At 44.1% G+C, this 7987-nt stretch overlaps 1 long non-coding RNA gene across 1 annotated transcript; it reads left to right on the top strand.

Annotated features, from left to right (window-relative positions):
• The first annotated feature begins 332 nt into the window (after window positions 1-332).
• Window positions 333-1649, top strand: LOC130526922 (uncharacterized). The gene is made up of 2 exons (XR_008950887.1): window positions 333-1114; window positions 1182-1649. It is a non-coding gene; the product is annotated as an uncharacterized LOC130526922 (long non-coding RNA).
• Window positions 1650-7987: the final 6338 nt, after the last annotated feature.

Below are 7987 nucleotides of genomic sequence, written 5' to 3'. Positions count from 1 at the left end.
TTTTTCCAAAAAACGAAGCCAACAAAAAATATTGAAAAAGACATTAAATATTTGCAAAAAAACCAGAGCATTTTCATAAACAACTAATAATTATACATTTTCAATGAAATTAAAGAAATAAAATTGAAAAAATAAGTTGAAGAAAATAAGTATTATTAGATCAAATTTAGAGATAAATCTTTTTTTTATAAAAGATAATGTAACTGAATAAATAGAGGCACGATTCCATTTTCATTAAAACATTAAAAGGTACAGAGTGTAGTTTTGAAAGCTTTTTATTGTAAATTGATTTAAACACCAAAATGACTTTTTTGAGTTTTGCAAGACCAAAAGAAACGTTGTATAGTTTCAAGGCCACAAAAGCTTCTCATATTTTCTTATTATTATAATTGAGAAATGCTGCATAAAGCAGTTCTTTATTGAAGAGGTGGCTTTATAAAGCCATTAAATGCAATATATATAGTAACAAACAGAACAAACTATTTTAGAAAGAATGTAAATTACAGAAAGGGGAAAACAAGACGTAACAAGACATAAAACCATACACGTTGGAGTCTAACAGCACCGCCTACTGGTCGAAAGAGAACTGCAGTTGAAAAGGCACGAAGAAGTCAGGACGCAGAGCTGAGGTCAAACAGCAAGTATGATTAAAAACCATCGTAAAGCAAGCTCCTATATTATGATACCTTGTAACCATAGTTTATAATCTGTCGCCTCACTCAACAGTATTTTCACCCCTCGGAAACAAAGCGAGCAATACACGCTGGGCTGGCAAACAAACTGTAGCGACAATGTGGATTTTCAATCATTTTCTATATTTTAGAGACTCAAAAAAGGAATAACGGAATATATTGGCTGCATGGACATAAATACGAAAAATTCCCAATACAATAAAAACAGCACTATTACATTATTTCTGAAGAGAAGCTCAAAACATTTCACTATTGTTGGGGTTTAGGGTTCCGGGTCGTGTGTTGCTTGCTTTTTCCTGCAGGGGGCGTGAAGGAGCCGGTAATTTGTTACAGCAGGCGCTGCAGGTGGACGCACCTGTCGGCACGCTCCATCAGCCACGTATTTAAGGACGGAGCGCCTGTCTGCCAGCGTCGTTATCATGGTAGAGCTGACTCCTGTTGTTGTTGTTGTCTGGAACTCGTTATAACACTTTTCCCTGCTTGTTCGAGGTCTCCACGTCGCCCTGCTGGAGTGAAGAACGCGTCGGACCTGACTCCCGTGTTGGCCCCGCGCTGGAGCTCTCTGTCGTCCTGCGGTCCAGGACGACTCTCGAGTTGATCTTTTAATAAAGAAATTGCTTTGGACATTTTCCCACTGCGTTTTGCCCGCTTTCGGGTCCAGGAGAAAACCGAGACCTAACAACCTTAACAATCGTAATTTGCAGGAAATTTAGCAAATCTTTTATAAATGCCACGCACAAAAAGTACATTTATAGAATATATAGAATAGCTGGATATGTCTCATTTCCACAAATTCGTTAGATAGAAATTGTTGCAACAGTTTGAGATATACGTGTTTATTTGCTCTTAAACATTTAAGGTCCTCTGCCAACTTGTGCCTTTTGCTATAAAAGCATTTCCTGATTATTTTTGTAATTGTAACTCACGTGGAATCCAATTTAAATAAGTACTCTAAAACTGCGTCTTAACAATGCTTTGTCGTCCATCGTTTTGGCTGTTTAATGTAGTTCCCACTGTCACCGGCAGGTGGAAGCAACGCTGTATTTATCAGACTACACAATTCGAGAAATTCATTTGGTTCATTTATCTTCATTCATGTAGCGCATACATTTAGAGTGAACTTGTAATCCCTTGATAAATATATCTTTGTCTTTGATGTGTTGCTCGATCATCACCTTTGTCCGTTAAAGTGTATTTGATCTCAATGAAAAATTGTAATTGTTTTACTGAGCTCAAAGACACTTTGACGGACAAAAGTTGTGATCAAGCAACAGATCAAAGATTAAAAAAAACATTGAAAATACAAGACAACAGCAGCATTGGCTCGACTGTTACCACCAATAAAACACCACAGCAACTGAGCAACTTTACTTTTAACTGTCAATAGATACCTTTTTAAATGAAAAAAATTAAGAGCAACGCACAAACCTCCATCCTTAACTCCAACAATCGCGCTCGCACAAAGAGCCATCGCAAGGTTCATTTTGACACCTCCAAGAATGAGGTTCGCTTTTACGCTGTCGGTGACGCCAGTTTCCTTTTTCTTGGGCCTGAAGATCTGAGCAGCACTGGGCCCAGCAGCTGCAAGAGAGTAAGTCATAGAAGGGCCAAAAATCACCGTAACTAGGGTCTCGGGAGTGACCCGGCCAGTGATTGGCCCACCCGAGATGACTGGGAAGACCGAGACAAGACAAACATCAGAATGTCATTTTCCAGTTTGGTGACATCAACATTGTGCCAAGTTGAAGGTATGACAGAAAACCACATACTCGAGTAAACATACTTGAGTAAATGTACTTGAGGGTTGCTGCTTTCAGGCCCTGAACGTTCTGCAGAGCGTTGTGGAGCAGCTGCAGCACCTTAAAGAGTGAGTCTCTTTCATAGACCTGTAGGTGGCGCCAAAGGTCACACGACCGCAGGAAACATAGAGGAAACAATGCAGTTGGTACAATTAGGACTTCAGAAAAGTTTTGACACTTTATCATCGCATTCAAATTTTCCATTACATCTTCAGGAATTCACTCTATTGCGTGTATTTATTTAGTAGCTTTCCAGTATGAATTATTAACACTGACGCCACTGTGGTGCCGCTTCTCTCATGTATCAGAACTATTGGTTTTGTCTCTGCAGATGTGCTGCGGTTGTTATTTGACGTTCTGTTTAATGAAGGCGTCTTTAGGAAGGAGGTGTTTCTTTAATGGGCATTGGCAGCCAAGGAAAAGGGAAAATATCTGGCCTTAACCTAACCCCTGAGCGGTTTCTTCATGTGACTGAGCAAGACTGAAGATGCAGGCTACGCCTAAAGATTATTCACCCTGTTGATTTTCACCACAACAGCACTTTTTCCTGTGTTACTTGGCATTTTCTTAACAACAAAAGGTCAAGATTAACTGTCCCGCTGCCCAGAAATTCAGGGAGATTTAGGGCAGTAGAATCACGGACAAGCACACTCAAGGACATCTTTTACAACAAGGCAACAGCCTGAATAATCTCTGAAGATTAAAATGTAGTCTGTCAGTGGGTCATGGCCACTACAGAAGGCACAAGAACCGGTCTCTGCACCTGTCTTCTCGCATTCTTTACTCATTTCACCCATTTTTATTTACTCCTCTTTTAAGTAGAAATAATCTGGAAGTGAAGGAACTATCAGGCAGATTCCAGTTTGTTAACGATCTTTTCAGGGTTCAATGTTTCTATTATAATCTTTTATAGATATATAGCAGTGTTATCGTGCACACAAATGTCCTCGTATGCAGATGATACCTATGAAGTTGTTGCCTACTGAGTCAGATGAAAAGATCTGGTAGCCTTAGCCATGGAAAAGCATTTCCTGAAGACAGGCCTGAGTGGCCTCACTTTTATATTTCTAATCTCAGACACAACTGACACCTGTAACCGGCCCTAAACCCATTAAAGAGCCTCAGTTTAATATCACTGCAAACCAGTCCTTCCATTTATTTATGAGGCTGCTTAATTGTTCGTCCCAACAGCTGTGACCTCCAGTTGTAGCTGCCTCTCAGTGGCTGTCTCCAGAAGCCTCCTGTCTTGGTGGGCCCTCAGTGGCCAGGTTGCACCTGAGGCAGCTTTGCCTGAGGGGACCCGAACCTCCTCTTCAAAGGGTGAGGATGCTGGGGAACTCCCCATGATGCACCTATACCTCACTCACCTATATCATCCCTCCTCATCTCCTTGTCCTCTGTCCTTCCTTCCTTTTCAATCTCTTTGCCCAACCTGCAAATGCCCCCACCTGCTGGGGTCTCACTTTGAAGGGGTTCAGAAGCTTAAGTTCTGGATTCGAGACAAGAGACAATGAAACAGAATCAATTATTGGTGGTGGTGGTGGGGATGGGGGGTGTAATTTGAATGCTGACAGTTAAAAGGTGCCAGGAACATTTACCCATACACTTTAACAAGAGTGGGGATTAAAACAAGCCGTAACAGCTAAATTATCTTGCAATTTCCTGGTGGGAGCAGCTAAAAAGCTTCAAATGTGCACCAACTTAGCGATATTTGCAAAGAGAAGGAATCAAATTAAAGCCAAGGGGGGTTTGGGCAAAGCACTTTTGAGAAAATGCTGGATGGGAGATGATGGGAGGGTGTGAATTTGTCTGAAAAGGTCGCAGTGCAGACGTGTGCTCTTTAGTGACACTGGAACTCCCTCTCTTTGTGTCCTTGTCTCTTTCATTCTCATCCATTAACCCCCATGAGAGTGCTGCCTGACTTGGTCTCACACTACCCCCCCCCCCATCCTCTTCTCCTGGACCCACACATCTCCCTTGCTTGCTAACTATTAATACTCTGTTCCTTATACTGTCTTTCTTCATCTGACTCACTGTCACTCTCTCTCTCCCTCTGCCCCTCTGTCTCTCGACCCTCTCTCTCCTCCTCACCCCACTCCCCGAGGTTGCTCTTATCAGTGAGATCTCTTGATAAATGACGTAAATGCATTTAAAAAAAAGTGCATGTGCATCTCTCTCTCACACACACACACACACACACACACACACACACACCCGCCCACACACACTCTGAAGTAAATCAGCAGAAGTGCCTGCAGATGTGCCCTTCATTGCCATCTGTTGTGACAAATGTGAAAGCTCAATGAAAAGGCTGCTAACTTGGACTCACTTTTCCCTGCCCACATGCACGTAGATGTAAACTGTCTGTCTTCAACAGCAGTTGTGGAGCTTTGCGAGACGTGACCGTTATCAGTGTGTTGTGGGTGGGAGTGTTAATTTTAATATGTTAAAGGGTAAAAAGGTTTTTTTGTTCTCGGCTCTTGTATTAGGTCAACTGTTGAGTCAGGGCTCGTTGTCGAATTACACTCGAATGCACCTTTCAAAGAAAAAACAATGATCAAGAAAACGCAGAAATGAAACCAGACAAATTGTGTTTTTCCCCTCAGGCAGAGAAAGAGGTCACTTCAAGGTCACATGACTCAATGTTTTTTTGGTCTTAAATGACTATTGCAAGTGTAAATCTGTGAACACACCACAGATGGAAAATGAACAATTAGGAGGAGAAAAAGAATACTATACAGAAGGGGAGCAGAAGGTGGGGGCAATAAAATCACCATTAGTCTCCATAAAACAGGAAAAACACAATAGAATCAAAAAAAAGGATGGAGATCTAAGATAAGAGAGGGCGGAGGAGCAATGTTAGGGATCAAAGAGCCAAAGGTTGAGGACAGAAATCGATAAAATGGTGATCTCAAACTCTACTAATGAAGGAGGACAGAGTCGATAGATGATTAGGGTTCCTTGTGCTCTGCAGCCCCAGGGAGCACTTTAACAATATTAGCCTGTGGGTGACGTGCACGCTCATGTATGCCTGCATACACACAAAAACACACATGCTGACTCCCACGGATGCACCAAGGATCAAAATACTGGGCGAAATTCTTCCCCCGTAACCTCCTTCTTGCTGCACACCAACCCACGGCTGATGTCTCATTTCAGGGCCTAAATATGCATAAGCTCTCCGTCATGGAGAGTAAAGACATTATTCAGTTTGAGCGGCTCTGCCGTCACTTACCTGCTCGCTCATTTATTAATCTCAACAGCATTTCACTGCTGCATTATAAAAGGGCGGATTATGCATTTGCATTCACGCGTGCGGCGGCGGGGGATTGTTGAAGTGCCCTACTGCAATGTGACCAACCTCGCGGAAGGATTTTATAGTCAAAGGAGGCTTGAGTGACACAAGTATGGTGTGGTCAAATAGACATACTCAGACATGTTGCTCCAGGTGGGAGGGGGACCTCCAGCAGGCCGATTAGGGCCGGGATGGTTCCGCGTGGCCTCATAAGCGTGGTAAATCACCTCTGCTGATCCTGCACTTCCACTTATGTTGGATTTCCTGTGCTGAGATTGAATGTCAATATCCACAGAGTCAATAATATATGATATCATCATCAATAACCTTGGGGGAAATGATATTCTTTAAGGTTAGCCACTGTTCAAAGCGCACCCAGCTTCCCCCCACTCACTCACCCGCTCTCACCCTCAGCCATCAGAGGGTGCCTGTGCTTATTCAGCAGGAAAATAATGAAAGCGGATACTTTGAGGATTTCACCAGATGACTCTGACAGCTCTCTTTGAAGGGCAGACTTGTTTTATTCCTCTTCAATATTCAAAAAGCGCCATAATTCAGCAGAATGCACCGATCTGTTGAGCTTGAACTGTAAACTGCAGAGAGGGGGGGGGGGGGGGGGGGGGTTAGCAGAGAATGCGCGCGGTAAATATGGACGACACATTTGTGATGTCAGACATGACCTTTCAGTGATGCAGCTCTGTGAGGAAGACATTAAGATCTGCTATGTGTCTGGATGCGAGGCAGGAGCACACCCTGGGCAGGTCACCGCGCCTTCACAGGGCACACAAACTCACACCGAAGGACAGGCTCATTATCGTCCCCACCAAAACAAGATGGGGACTTTTTGGCAGCGATTCTAAATATGGGCTCCAGAAAAAATAACTGACCAGTCTGGTCCGGTTTCCACTCCAAATGGCATAAATTCAGCCGCTGAGAGGCTGCGGATTATCAAAGGTCTCGGCAATCTTGAGTTTCCGCTCCGTCCTTGCTCACAGATGACAGATTACACCTGCTTTGGATCCGTGTTACTTTATGACCTTTACCTTTACAAAGGTCTGCGTGTATCACATGTTATCTTAGTGGTGGTTCAGCTGTGAGGCCATCAGGCATGCAGGTGCTGACATTTGGATAAGGAACGCTGCAAACCTTCGTTAAATTATAAAATGTTCAATAATCTGCACTTGAGTCCGGAGGTTTGGGGTTTAACTTCAGTTTGGACTCCTGCCTGGTTTTTCTCCAGGTACTCTGGCCTTGTCCAGCAAGCCATGAATGTGCACGTTAGGTGCACGTGACGTCATGGAGATTTGACATGGTGTCGGGTCTCGATTTGGGTGTGCCTTCCTCCTCCGCACGTTCCACGCGACCTCTGGTGATTATACTTCCCTCCGCTATGCATAATTAAATGCAAACACCATTTAGGTTCATAACGAGGTGAAATACATTTTTCATCAAAGGGTTTCTGGTGGTTCCCCTCCCTAATCTCTCGGCTCAGCTGAATCCTTCTTTGGTTTCTGAAGTTGTTTCTTTCCCCTAAATGACTCTTGACAGCAGCAAGACAACTGAAGCAAGGGGGAGTGTGGCTCACCGAGCTGGAGCAAGTGTCTGAAATTCATGTTCAACATGATGTTAGCGTGCAAGACACCGAACATTCGCACTCAGGCTTGCTCGGTTTTCCTCCCTTTTGGTGCGTCCGACCCCCGCCCATCCCTGTCTTGGCTCCATTAGCGGTGAACTCGGAGGCAGAAGGAAATGAAGGGTTTCTTTATTCACTGCACGGGAAGGTGGAGTCCCTGAAACCATGTGATCTGTCTCAGACGCCCCTGTCCTGCAGCACCCAATGCTAATGTAAGCACCCGTCTCGCCTCTGTAATCAGCAGATGGCTGCGAAACGTATTCTGTTGAACTTAGGGGTGTGAGACAACGACGGGCCCCTCCATCACCTTATAGGTTCCAATTTATAAGATGTGCATCAGAGATCGACATGTCTGAGAGGCTCGCCGTGAGGGTTAATATTTAATAGTGTTGTCTCTGGTCCCTCGGGAGGGTAGTTCGTCAATCAGCACTCGGCCAGTGGATTTCTGTGGATCTATGAGCAGCTGCTGCAGCCGCAGCTCCCGAGCAACAGCGACAACAGCAAGCGTCTGGAGTCGGGAGCACGTTCAACCCTCGCAGCTGCTTCAGCGACTCATTTGATACGAATC

The sequence above is a fragment of the Takifugu flavidus genome, chromosome 6 (assembly GCF_003711565.1).
Source record: "Takifugu flavidus isolate HTHZ2018 chromosome 6, ASM371156v2, whole genome shotgun sequence".
NCBI classification, from domain to species: Eukaryota; Metazoa; Chordata; class Actinopteri; order Tetraodontiformes; family Tetraodontidae; genus Takifugu; species Takifugu flavidus.
The sequence above is the reverse complement of the archived record's forward strand: the minus strand, read 5'-3'. Positions and strand labels throughout refer to the sequence as shown.